The sequence below is a fragment of the Aegilops tauschii genome, chromosome 7 (genome assembly GCF_002575655.3).
Source record: "Aegilops tauschii subsp. strangulata cultivar AL8/78 chromosome 7, Aet v6.0, whole genome shotgun sequence".
Lineage (NCBI taxonomy): Eukaryota > Viridiplantae > Streptophyta > Magnoliopsida > Poales > Poaceae > Aegilops > Aegilops tauschii.
The window spans coordinates 538,662,812-538,676,953 of record NC_053041.3 but is presented as its reverse complement, the minus strand read 5'-3'; the positions used below and the strand labels follow the sequence as shown (position 1 = coordinate 538,676,953).

The 14,142-nt window shown below is 51.3% G+C and overlaps 1 pseudogene; it reads right to left on the bottom strand.

Annotated features, from left to right (window-relative positions):
- Positions 1-10,758: 10,758 nt before the first annotated feature.
- Positions 10,759-13,891, bottom strand: LOC109751324 (iron-phytosiderophore transporter YSL15-like; annotated as a pseudogene).
- Positions 13,892-14,142: the final 251 nt, after the last annotated feature.

Here is a 14,142-nt window from a genome sequence, read left to right as displayed (position 1 = left end):
TCGCCTGAGGGCTTGAACGAGTTTGGGGGCCCCTTATATAGGCGCTCGAGGTCGGTCCCGCGGCGGCCGTGGATAAGAACGCCGGCGACCGTCGTTCTGTAGCCGCAGGGCGACGTGGCGGCGACGAGCGCGTGCCGACGGGCTCCAGGATAAGCTCGAGCTGCTCCAAGGGGCAGCTCGCGCGCGCGGGTGGCTTGGGCGGCGCCGTCCGTGGCAGGAGCTCACTGACGACGCCGGCGTGCCGCCAAAGGCTTCTGACGGCGGCGCTGTAGGGCACTAGGGGTGGCTTGGAGGGTACTGGCGAGTGGGCGAGTGCAGGGCGTGGCTCTGCAGGCGAGCAAAGGCCAGGGGCGGGACGCGGCGAGGGCGGCAGTGCGATGCGGCGGCTCGGTGCGCGCGCGTGCAAAACGTGCGCTCTGGGCGCGCCCAGAGCACGCACGGGACGTGTTCGACAAAATGCCCGGGCAGCCTAGAGTGCTAGAGGGAGGCTGGCAAATAACAGGACAGGGTTAGGGATAGCTAGGAGCTTAGTGGACAAGGTTGCTGGGTCAGGGGCTCAAGATCACGATGCAACTAGAAAACATGCCAAAACTGTCCATGAACACAGGGTGTTCGACAGAATGCTATGTGTATCTAGGCAACTCTTGGAGTGGCCAAAATCTCCATGTCAGGGTCTCTCTGGATGTAGGTGATGATGGCAAAATCATTTGAGCAAACCCAGAAACTTGCTAGTGCAAGTTTTGCAAAACTTCAGTTTTGGACAGAAAGAAAAAGGTCTCATTGCATGCACTTAAAATCCTCCAATGGGTCCACTCTCCTGGACTTAAGGGTTTTGTAGGGAGGGCTACAAGCAGGAAAAAGCTCAGGGGCACTAGAGGAAAATAAACTAGGGTTGCAGTACAAATCACCAAACTGGACCAGAATGAAAAGGAGGTTGATTCACTCAAATTTTTCAAAGAACAACACTGGGTTTTTGCATGAAGTTCAATTATATGCATCTACTGACATCTCCAAACACTTGGAAGAATTTTTAAAGGAATATTTAAATAGGTTGTAGTGCAAAAATGCCTACTGGACCAGATTTGAAAAGTTGATGTAGAGCTCAAAATCTCCAATAACCAAAAGATATTTTTGCATAAAAGTGATGTGGAAACATCACATGACATCCCCAAATTTTGGTGGAAATTTTAAATGCATTTGTCAAATGGTTGCAGTGCAAAACAGGCTCCAAATTTATGAAAGATCATTTTAAAAGAGTAAAGCTCAAGAAAAAGCAAACCTTGCAATTAAATCCACTGATAAAGAATTGTTTCATAGAGAGAGCATACAAGTCCAATAATACTTTTGGAAAGTTTCCACTTGAGGTAAAAACCCACAATATCAAAAGGTAAATCTAGACAAACGGAAAAGTTTAATTTCCTGGCAAAATTTTAATTAATAAAACAAGGTCAAAATTTTGGGGTGTCACACGTCCCTGTGGCATGTATCCCTTTTTGCTTATGCCTTCGGTTTACCTTGTTGGGGGCGCCCCTCGGGCTGCATCATCCCCATGCCGCTCGGGCCTGACCCAGTGGCATGTATCTCTCTGCATTTACCCAAGCTGATTTGACTTCCATGCTTAACCTGCCTATGGTTATCACCTACCCGATCGCCACCCGCCGCGGGTCCATCCACCTCGTGCAATTCGCTTGCACGTTAAAAGGGGGGCTCCTGAGCATCGCGACCAGCGGCGGCTGAGCTCGCTCGAGGGCCGGGTCCTGAGGACGTAGAGTGCTTGCACCTAACCACCTTGCAGGAACATACAGTCACCAAAACTCAAGACCAGATGCAACCCGCCTTGAGGTAGGGCCTCGTGACTCCCGCTCTGGCTCACGAGTGCCCGGATACACCTCGCAGCCCTGCTGTGCAAGCCACGTGTCAGGGCGGGGTTGTACATGCCCCGGGGGATCCTCCCGGAGGGGGCCCCCATCCCACGCACAAGTGGAAGCACCATGCTCCGCGCTGGCCGTCGACACTGCCGAGGAGCGGCTATGCCCATGCACAAGCGGAAGCACTATGCTCCGCGCTCGTGATAAACAACTGAGGGCCGCCCCACGGTCGTACCAACCTCAGGGAGCCCACAACTCAGCGTCCAGCCTCACCGCAACGCCTCCCCTCGGGAGAGCCGCGTGAGGGGGCTGGGCATGGGGGCTGCGATCGGGTCACACCCAAGCGCACGCCACCCAACCAGTTCTCCCGGACCTGGGCGTCGCGCGCCCCTCCCGAGGCCTCGGCGAGGGCAGGTATGGAAATTGTTTGCACATCGATGGGGACTCCTGAGCATCGCGACTCAGGAGCCTAACTGGTCACGTAGCCCCTCACTCCTTGGTCCGTCCTGGTCTTTTGTCCGCCCAACGGCGGTTGAGGTATGTGCAGGGCCGGGCTCTGCCGACGTAGAACATTAATCTATCCTCGCGTACTCTCCCTATAAGCTGTTTGCGCGTCAAGGGGGACTCCTGAGCATCGCGACTCAGGAGCCAAACTGGTCACGTAGCCCCTCACTCCTTGGTCCGTCCTGGTCTCCGGTCGGCCCAATGGCGGTTGAGGTATGCGCGGGGCCGGGCTCTGCCGACGCAGAACACAAAGCAGATAGGAAGAAAATCGAAAAATCTCGAAGCAAATATTACAAACATATTGTCCTCAAAATATCAAATGAAAAGTCTAAACGCCTCCACGAGGCCTGATGCATGTTGTAGGAACAAAACAGGAAACTAGCTGCAGGTCACCCCTGGACACCGCCGTCGCCTGCAGAAGGTGCTCCATCCCGGGTAGCGACGCCTTCACCGGCACCACCAGCCACAGGGTCGGCAGCATCGCCAGACAAGGGTGAGGAGGCAAAGCCGCGGAACCTCTCCACCAGGGCCTCCACCTGACCTTGCACAGCTGCGGCGGCGGCTTCGCAGTTATCCTCAGCCATAGGCTCCAGCAGCTCGTCAAGGCAAGCGTTGGGGTCGCGAAGGTGCAAGTGGCTGAAAACGCGGGTCAATGCAGCTGAAGACAGGACGCGAGCCTCTGCCTCCGCCATAGGACCGACGACATCAACGACATCCTCGAGCGCCTTCACGAAGAGAGGAAGCAACTGGGCGGGGCCGTCCTCATCAGTGGCCAGTGGCTTCTCCAGGCCGTGGTCGTAGAGCGTCTTCAGCGCCTTGCAAGATCTCTCCTCGAGGTCGGCAAAGGCCACGCAGTCTTCGGCCAGAACCCGCGCCTTGGCGTCAAGATCGGCCTCCTTCGCCTTCACCTTCCGCTCCAGCTCTTCCAACGGTTGCGTTGGGCGGCCTGTATTTTCTCCAACTCCGCCAGCTCAGCGTCGTGGTTCTTGACGGCGTCCTCCCGGGCCTTCACCTCCTCCTCCTTTGCCAGGCGGCCGCGCGCTTCTTCGGCGTGCTTGTCGCACAGGCTTTGCAACTCGTCCTCCAGCACTTGGCAGCGGTCACGGGCGGCCTTGGCGTCTTTCAGCGCTGTCTCACGAACGGCTGCAGCGTCGGCGGCACTTTGCTTCTCCTTCTCGGAAGCCGCAGCGGCCTGGCTCAGCGTCGCGGGAACCGCCAGGCCGGAGTGAAGCCAGCCAGAGGCCAGCTCCAGGCGCCCGGCCACCAGGCGTGGGTCCGCGCCCAGGAGATCAGCCTGCAACTGGGTCATTTCTGAAAGAGCATGTTCCAGAACAGCAGCAGGAGCAGAAGAACCAGGGAATGGAGTTGCAGCAGTTGGAGGAGCCGACGTCGTCACCAGGACCTGGGAGATTGCGGGTTCCGGAGTAGCTGGGACCTCATCAACCGTGCTAGACGCCGGCACTTCCGGAGCCAGCGGGGCCATGGGGGCTGATTCCGCACGGCGATATTCCTCTTGGCCTCGCAAGGACGATCGGGTTGGGAAGGTGCGGGCGCCGCTGCCTCCTTTCTCTGGGGAGGAAGGCATGGCCGCCGTATCCTCCTTCCTCTTCTTCGCTGAAGGCGCCGACCTGATCGACCAAGGGCGAATGTCAGGAAATAACAAGTACAAACAGGGACAAGGCGAAGCTTAAGACACTTACCGATCCACCGCGACATACTTCCGCTTGGGGAGCTTGAAGCCTGACAGCATCGAGACCTGAGGAGTAGGCGTGCGGGCTCCGGCGGCGGCAGGCGGTGCGGAGGCAGGGCCGGAGCTAGCCCCAGGAGGTGTCGGGACGGAGGCGGCATCGCGAGGCACCAGCGACGACCTACACCTTGTCGGGATGAGGGGCTGCTCCCTCTCCTCCTGGCGGGTGTCGGCCTCGGCATCGTCAGGAAGGGCGCGGAGGATCTCGGCCTTGCTCGGAGGGGAAGTCTCCCCCACCTCTTCAAGAGTCTTCTCCGAGTCCACCTCCTCTTCCTCCTCCCCACGGGACTCGTTAGAGGACACCTCCACCGGCTTCGGTGCCGCAGGGGCTCCTGGGAGCGCCGGCGGCACCAGCCCACGCGCGTCAAAGGTCGACCTGGAGGCGACGAATTCCTCCCGGTCCCTGCGTTGGAACGGGGAATGAAGGCGCTTGGCGGGTACTCCTGGTTGTCCCCAACTATGAGACGCAGGACAGCGGCCAATTCGTCATCAGGCAGGGCCCCCGGCCTCAGGAGGGTCTTGTTTCCCTCTTCTTCAAGCTCCCACAGGGGGCGCGCGCGCGCCTGGAGCGGGGCAACTCGCAGCGTCAAGAACTCCCTCAAGAGCATGACCCCTGTCACCTGGGCTGCCTTCGTGTTGCCCAGCTTCAAGTCGGTCATCATCTGCCCCAACACTAACGATGCCCGTTCATCAGCAAGCTCTGCCTTGGGCCACCCCCCGTTGGAAGAGAGCGCCACCATTGGCAACACCAGACGCGGATCGGCGCGCTTGGCGTCCACCATGACCCATTTGGATCGAATGTTGTCGGCCCTTTTCCCGGTACTCGAGATCGAGTTGGTCTTGCCGGATGCGACAAAATTAGCGCATCCGGAGATGTCCCCTCGCTGACACGGAGGAAGAAGAAATGGCGCAGGAGCACCACGGATGGCATCACGCCCAGATACGCCTCACAGTATTAGGCGAAGATGGACAGGAGGAGGACAGAGTTGGGATGGAGATGCAACGCCTGCAGCCCGTAGTGGTCGAGGACTTCATAAAAGAAATCGGAGAAGGGAGGAACCAACCCGACGGCAACACTGCTCGAGAAGAAGGAGAAGAAGGTGCTTTCCTTAGGCTCTGGCACGTCGGAGGCAAGCCGGAGCTCGGTCTCACCCCACTCATTGCTCTCACCCGCCGTCAGCAGGCGCACGGAGGCGAGGGTCTTCTCTGTGACGGTGGGCGCTTCAAGAGCCGGCTCATACCAAGCCGGTGCCGAGGAAGTCCTGACTTTGCGCGGCGCCATGGATCGCAGATGCAGGATGAGATTGGAGCGGATCTGGAGGTAGCTGTGGCGAGGAGCGAGAAAGGGGATCAGGAGCGAGGCGAGGAAGAAGCAATGAAGGCAAGTATTGCCTGCGCCAGCCTTTTGTCAGGTCAAGCAGTTGCCGAGGCAGCATGGGGAAGCGGACCGAGGCCGTAGGCTTTTGGGGCCCGCGGTGCTCTGTACTTGAACCTTGGCTTCGCCTCGAAGCCAAGCCCGAGCACACCATGGGCCCGGGGGCTACTGTCGGCGTTCTGGGAACGGGGGTCCCCAGACTTGCCTGCCTGCGTCCCATGGCGTGGCTAAGCTAGCGGGCCGTACGGCCCATCTTCATCAACAAGGCATCCAAGACCCTCCGAGGGGCCATGCTTCGCGAGGCGGACGACGCAAGACCTCCTCAGGAGTGGCCTAGCTAGGCAGGCTCACGAGGAGCGGAGATATCAAGGCGGGGTAAACCTCACGAGGCTCTCGTGACATGAGCCATGACGATCGAGACCAGGCGGGCGCCAGCGCGCGCAGCGTCCTTGTTTCCTCTTTGGTGCTAAGGAGGTCAGCGCAGGCGAGGAGTACCGAGGCATCAGGCAAAGGTTGCCATATCGGTGCAACGAGACCAAGACCAGAAGGACGGCAAGACGGAGGTCACCGTGGAGCCCAAGACGGCGTCACCACCAGAGCCTTTCGCAGGCGAAGACCACTTTTGTCAGGATAGCTTATACTAGTTGTCCCCCTTCAAATTTACCCACCGTTGTTGGCTCCCTTCCCGCTCAATATTTGGGGAGAGGACCAGGGCCTATATATAAGTAGAGCTAGCCACCACAGTAGGGGCATCGATTCCTCACTCGCACAAGTTCGGCAAGCACAAGAACACCTCAACCTCAGGAGGTTGTTCTTCCCCTTTGTACTGTTCATCATCGGCCCTAGAGGCAATCCACCACCACTCACAGTGGAGTAGGGTATTACACCACAACGGTGGCCTGAACCAGTATAAATCTCGTGTCTTTTGTGTGTTGCGAGTTCGTCGAGTTCGTCCACAAGATCTTAGCGAGCTAGGGCGTGGATCGGTAGGGGGAAAGACTTCGCGCGCACCCCGGAGTTCGAACCTTAAGGGTTTGCTGGAACCCCACATCCGACAGGCACACCCAAAGCATTCCTACGGTATCCGGGAGTTGCACAATCTCATGGTCTAAGGCAATGATACTTGACATTAGAAAAGCTTTAGCAGACGAACTACACGATCTTGTGCTATGCTTAGGATTGGGTCTTGCCCATCACATCATTCTCCTAATGTTGTGATCACGTTATCAATGACATCCAATGTCCATGGTCAGGAAACCGTAACCATCTATTGATCAACGAGTTAGTCAACTAGAGGCTCACTAGGGACATGTTGTGGTCTATGTATTCACACATGTATTACGATTTCCGGATAACACAATTATAGCATGAACAATAGACAATTATCATGAACAAGGAAATATAATAATAACCATTTTATTATTGCCTCTAGGGCATATTTCCAACAAAAACATTGTTTTGCACGGACTGAAATGTGTTTGGCCTTCTTCGATATCGCACCTGAGTTCAACCAACAACAAAGGAGGTGAAGGCACAACCATGTTTTCAAGTTCAAATGATATACTTAAGTTAGCGTTCACCTGATCATGTATTTGCATTGCGCGGCTTCTTGTGATTGGACCGTTGATGATTGGTGGTGTGGTGCCCATGGTTGGGATGTCCTCGTCAATCCTTGAATGGAAAGTCTCACCTTCATAGAAAATATCTTGCCAAAGACAACTAGTAACCATGTGTGAGGTGTGTCCAACATGCCAATGGTGAGGGCCTGAGTTCCATATGCCACAAGATTTTCTCAACCATGTGCAATGTCTCATTCTGAACTAGCATGCTTTCCAAAAACTTATCCATTGAAACGTAACCACATAAGGGATCCATTTTTGAAGAGCTAGTCTAGGAGCTCCAACGGTGAACAAATCATAATTTTAATTCTCAGTTCATAAGTTGTTGAGTTTTGAATATTTTTGAAACATAGTTAAACTGCATGAAATATTAAGAGTGTGCATGCAACAGGTTGTACCTCACATGGTGGGCGGAGAACCTAGCCTCGTTCGCTCTGCATATATGTCTCCCTCGTATCCCACCTCTCCTCGTCCTCCTCTCCAGCCCCTCTCTCTACTAGATCAACTGGCCTCACCAGTCGGGGAGGTGAGAGATGGGGAGGGGGTCCTTGCGCTCCCTAGCTTTAATATTAATTGTTAGGTTTCCATTCCTAGTGGCCTTTTGCACCTGGTCATCATCATTATGTCATTTGTTGTGCTCGTTGATGTGGAGGATATAGTGAGTTTGGGTCGCGGTGACACTTGGGGTGGACGCCTGTGATGGTTTTCTTCTAGTTTCCCTTGATTCCCCCATCCCTAAAACATCTCTTAATCTGTTCTTGCTGGATCTACTCCCTCTTCTCATAATTTGGAGCTATACTAGCATATTGTGGTCTTTTTTTCAATAAACCCCACCATATTCATCCAAGTTTCAATTGCCGGACCTTGATTTTTGTCTTCATCTTCTCGGGTGTTTATCTTATTATGCTCCATCTTCGTTCTCTTATGGTTTTCCACTAGTTGGCTTGGAGCCGAGGCATGTGTTGCCGTTCTCAATCATGGCGTCGGTTCCCTTCCCTGTAGGTGATGTTTTCTGGTCATTCTGTTGTGTTGACATGGGGTCAATCTTAGACAGCAGCATTGTTCTCTTCGTGCCATCTCCACCTCCAACCTCTACTCAGGAGGCCCACAGTGCAACCACGGATAGCTTCGGCATTGGAGCTAGCTCCTTCATGATGCAGTATTCCATGTGTAGAGATCTCCAACCGAGGAACGGTTTTCTTCGACTGTCGGTGCATGTGCTCATTAATCTTGTATGGTGCTCACAGACTCTGCATCCTTGAATACACTTGGTGGTTTGACTTGAGGTTCTCTGGAGGGTATCCTTTCTGCCGATCTGGTGGCAACCAAAGTGGTGAGACAGCGAGGCGAACCGCTCCGGTTAGCGGTGGTGTTAGCCTTGGGACACTTTGCTCATCCCGACGTCCTCATGTGGCTTTGGGAAGTTTCTACTTCAATACATGTTGCCGGTATTATATATCCATACACATGTAATGTTTTTTTTCTTATTCACAGGTGTTGTAAACGGTTGTACTATTATGTGGGGTTTATCCCCACAAGTCTCGGAATATAACACGGTGAAGTTTGCTAAAAAATGGTGGTTGGACTAGAAAATAAGTGAAGGATAATCTTCCATACATAGGATGTGTTAGACATATCCACATATATATTTTGGTGGCAATGAAATTTCGATCTAACACTACTAGGAAAAAACCTACTAGCAGTGCGGGGTAATGGCCTAGCGCGCTACAACTAGCTTTCTAACAGTAGCGTGGTGTGATACCCTGCGCTACTGCTACAATGGCTTAGAAGTAGCATGGGTCAACCCAGCGCTACTGCTAACTAGCTGCGGTGCTGGGATGAACCCCACACTCTTACTAACTCTATGTAGTAGACCAGTGCTGCTGCTACCCTCTTACCCCGCGCCACTACTAAGATTTTCTGTATACTTTTTGCGTATTTATGCTATATATATACAGGTTTTATATAATAGCAACATACACATACATTGAAACTATATACAGGTTGTATATTATAGCAACATACACATACATTGAAACTATATGAGACAAGAATGTCTGATCGTCATCATCATCATCATCATCGAGGTGCTACAACATAGTCTCATCATCATCATCATCATCATTGTAATGATCCAACACAAATGTCTCATCATCATCTCGAAACAACAACTACATGGTCACATACACATGTTTCATCATCGATCTAAATTATGATATACAAGAGAAGAGCGATCACTTTGAGGAAGAGTGGGATTAAATTGGACATTTCATCAAAACATAGGCAACTCATGTCGCACACAATTCGGCAAATACACATAGGCAACTCATGCCACAAACAATTCCATCATATCACCCAATTCGGTCATGTCGCACCATTCGGCCGTATCACCCGATTCAGTCATATCACACAATTCGTTCATACCATACAATTTGGTCATATCACACAATTCAATCATATCCCACAATTCAGTCATATCACACAAATTTCAGTCTTGCATAACACTACTTTTTACCCACCTATCTCGATAGGGAGCACGGTGATGAGGCTGGTGTCGTAAAGGATCGAAGTGGGCAAGGATAAGTAATGCCCCTTTTTATTAATGAGGAGGAGGTAGATAAGTTACTTCATTAAATAAGTAGATCTACTTGGGGAGGAGAGATGAGTATAACTATTGGAGTGGGATAGAGAGCTAGTGAGTCAATGAAGTGGAGGGGCAAGAGATATGGGAAGAAGAAAGAGAGAGGGAGAAGAAAGCAAGTGAGAGGAAAGGGAGCGATAAATGGAGATGGTGGAGGGGCAAAGGAGAGAGAGAGGGAGGAGGGGGGAGAATTGAAGGAATAGGGAAGAAAGCAAATGAGAGAGGAAAGCAAGCTGTGGGAAAATGAAGGGGAAGGGAGAAGGAGGGGAAAAAGGTGGCTGATATTTTGGCTGGCACCCTTAGTAGTAGCGCGGGATAACCCGCCCGCACTTCTGTTGTAGTTAGTACCTGTAGAGCGGGCGTATGTACCCGCGCTGCTGCTAAGTGGGACCCACCAGCTGGCCCCGTGTATAAGTAGTAACAGCGCGGGGTACACAGACGACACTATTGCTATTAGATTAGCTACAACATGGGTCGTATACCCAACACTGCTACTATGGCCTGCCCCGGGGGTACTATGGGGACCACTTAGTAATAGCACGGGGTCGCTCTATGTACTACCTGTAGCGCGGGGTTTAGCCCCGCACTGCTACTAATTAACAGTAGTGGGCAGTCTCCACCCCATGCTACTACTAAGCATATGCCTATAGGGTTTTCCCTAGTAGTGTAACCATGTGTATGCATCTGACTCCACAAAAAAGTGCAGGTGCACATCATTGTGAATAAAGTTTACCTTTTGTCTAAAAAATATTAAGATAGCTGGAAAATTTACAATCAGAGAGTTCATTACATGTCAGGATAAACTCAGTAGATATACTTGATTGAAAATATAAGCACACGGCCAATATAAAAATGTAAGAATCAACGCTCGCCACAAAGATCTAATGCCATGGAATCATATATACACACTATATAATGTACTCCACAAAGTTCAAACCATGGAGCACTTGCAGCACAATGTAAAATCCAAAGATAGTTGAAGAAGGTGTGACTGATAAAGCTCCCTAGCTGGCAGGAGTGAACTTCATGCAGATTGGAGGGTTAATCTTGGCAAGAGCAAGTAGGGAAGATGGGAATACCCATATGCCATCCCCACATATCAAGCCGGATGCAACAGCAGGCACTTGGATGGCAGCCTCCTTCTTGTTCATCTTCTCCCACACAAATACCACAAAACTCCCGATGCACATGTCAATGGCAAAGCTCCCACCTACAAGAAAAGGCACCGCCATTGCCATCGGTAGTGGAACATACTTGCCGTACCTGCGTGGTAGGATATCCCTTGCAATACTCAGAAGCATCGCAAATGCAAAAATTCCAGCCGAGATTGAGAGGCAGTGCTTTGGCAAAGCTAAGAAGCCTTCCACACCGAGAATCGCCATACTACGGTATATGAGTGCATACGGCGCCTTCCAATAGCTATCCGGGTTACCAACATCAAATGCCTTGTAGAAGAGCATGAAGGTGAGGGGTGAGACGATGCAGCCCATGCCCGTCCCGATAGCCTGTGCCACAAGCATGGACCTTGGGGATGTCGACGTGAGATAACTCGTCTTCAAGTCATGCATCAATTCGGCAGACATGAGGACCAACTGCTTCACCAGCGTACCACCAACCAGGCCGGCAATTACACCATTTTTCTTGCCAGCCCAGGCTGCGAAGATGAAGAGGGCGATCTTGCCGTAGTTGTAGGCCATGTTGATGTCAGTGAGACCTGCTCCGTAGGAATTGGAGAACCCGAGCACAGGTGCAAGGAGATATGCTACTATCACATAGTACCACTTGATCTGACGGAACATCAGGGGTATGCTGATTGATGAGATGATGCTAAGCACGGCGTATCCAGTGTATGCCATCCATGAGGGTATGTTGTCACTCTTGAAAATCTCATCGCGCTGGATTTCCTCGGGTGAAGCCATACCGTCCCTATCTGTCACTGAATTTTGTTCATATGCTACACGTTAGAACAGAACCTGAGTTTAAATGAAGGAATTGAAGTACTGAAAATGTATGCTTTCCTCACCTTTGTTGGTAACAACTTTGTTGTTTAATCGTTGATGTAGGCTTTTACTAGTGACATATGTGACTTTCAAGAATTGGTAAAGGCCATCTCCAATTATTAGACCTACACAGAAGAAGGCCTGTAACAAGAGCGATTAATACCAGTGACGTCCACTCTTTAAGTGATGTCTATTATTTATTAAATTACTTGACGAAAAAAGGGTAGATACCTTGTAACCGTACAAGCTTTTCATGCTGCTTGCTGGTACATCTGCAGGGTACCAAACCCCCTTCTGTTTGCTAATGAGTGGCCACATTATCCCCCATGAAAGAACTGCACCCAAGAGAGTGGAGAGGTTCACTAGGTGTGAGCAAATCATTCCCGCACCCACATACGTGAGGCTAAAGTCAAAGAAGAACCTGTCACACCAAGAAACATTAATTAACAGAGTTAGTTGCGTACGAAAAGTAACTGATATATTATAGTGTGAAACTATAGAAAGCAAAAAATGCATACGTTTGTTTCCAAGCCTTGAGACCAAAAGTAGGGAACTGCACAAAACCGCAAACAGGGCCTCCAGTGTAGAACCATTGAAAGAAGCTCCACATAAAGCTGATCCCGAAGTATTTTAGGAACCCATGGACTTGCTTCCTGTCATGAAAAATCAAGGAATAATTCATCATACCTTGTTTGATTCAATGTTTTAGTGAATCAATTGCAATGTAATGTAATGTTATGTAATGGGCTTGACAGAGGTGACAGAATCCATACTTTGCATTCTTGTCTCCCTTGGGGGTATGAAACCCATTAATAAGAACAGCAGTTGCTGTCCCACTAGGGTAGGTTAGTTTGTAGTCGACCACCAAAACCTGAATACATTTTGGAAAATCATTGAGAGTCCAAAGCAAGTACAGGGATAAAAATTAGTTGTACAAGATTTCGCACGAATAATTTGTATATTCCTCTTGAAACTTGTATTGAAACAAATGCACCATGAATCTTGAGTCCAGAGTCCGAAAAGAATTATTTAATTGTTGTATTCGGAAATATGCAACGTGATACATGTGGCGACCTGCAATATCGCTTGCAACCAAAGTAGGAGACATCATCAAATCCATTATTGCTTCCAAAGCGCAGTGGGAACTCATACATTTTAGGTCAAATGCTAGCTTGGTGTCGCCTTCATGGAAGTTTGAAGTCGTAGGCAAAGACGTACTATATAGGCGCACATGGAGTCATGGACATGTCATTTCAAAATTTTGTTCTCGGTCCAGCACGAAGACCAAAATACCTCACGGATCATGTTACTCTGGAATCTTCATTGATTGATTTTCCTACTCCATCATATGGCTCCGGTAAATCAATTGCCCTCTAATTAATTAACCTAAGGCTCACCCAGATCAAGTCTACTTACTAGTACTCTACTACATGATGAACGAAGGAGTGAAAGGAGGATTAATTTCTAATACCTTTCTGAGGGGAATAAGGCTGAGGAGCCCCCCAAAACAGATAGCCAGGAGGAATCCCGTCATCCACCCAATGCCTGGCTCCTTGTAGCTCCCCGGCACGTTGCCCGGCGAGTCCCCGGCAAGCTCGTACGTCTTCTTGTTGAGACCCAGCAAGGTCGACCCGAACCCGCCTGCAGCAGCAGCGCCCGCACAAAAACATCGTTAACTATTCATCAAGAACTGGCACAAAAACTTGAGCATGGTACTATGCGTAGTACTGGCTGACGTGACGTACCGGCACTTGCGATGGTGTAGCAGGAATCGGCGCAGGCCTGGATGACTGTGTTCTCCTGTCGGGTGAAGGGGCGGGACTTGATGCCGAGGCGGGCGAGCCCGGGGTCCAGCCGCGGAGCGCGAGGAAGGCGACCAGCGCGGTGGAGACGTTGAGCGTTTGCACCAGCCCTGTGGTGAGGGCGATCTTCATCACGATGACGGTGTAGATGAACCTGATCAACAGCGCCGCCACCATTCCCCGCACCGTCAGCTGCTCCTGCCACGGCTGCACGGGCTCCAGCTGCCGCTCGCGCGCCAGCGCGGGGTCCGACTCCATGTCGCCCTCCATGGCGACGTCGTCGACGTCCTTCTCGATCTCCCGCGCACCCGTGTGCGGTCGGCTGTGACGTCCATGGTCGATCGATCTCCCTCTCCTCGGTTATCAGCTCCTATCTCGTGGAGCGGAGAGATGGTGATTGATGATGATAATGCTCACGCAATGCCATGGAATTATATAGGGGTTCACGGGGAAATGTCAACTCCCCGTGCTGCAGTTTTCTGTATCTATAAATTATAAACTGGAATGCCCTAGCTAGTTGGGTATCACTACTCTTTTCTGTCCAAGTATCTTAGTTTTCTTTTTATAATCGCTGCAAGCAAATGCC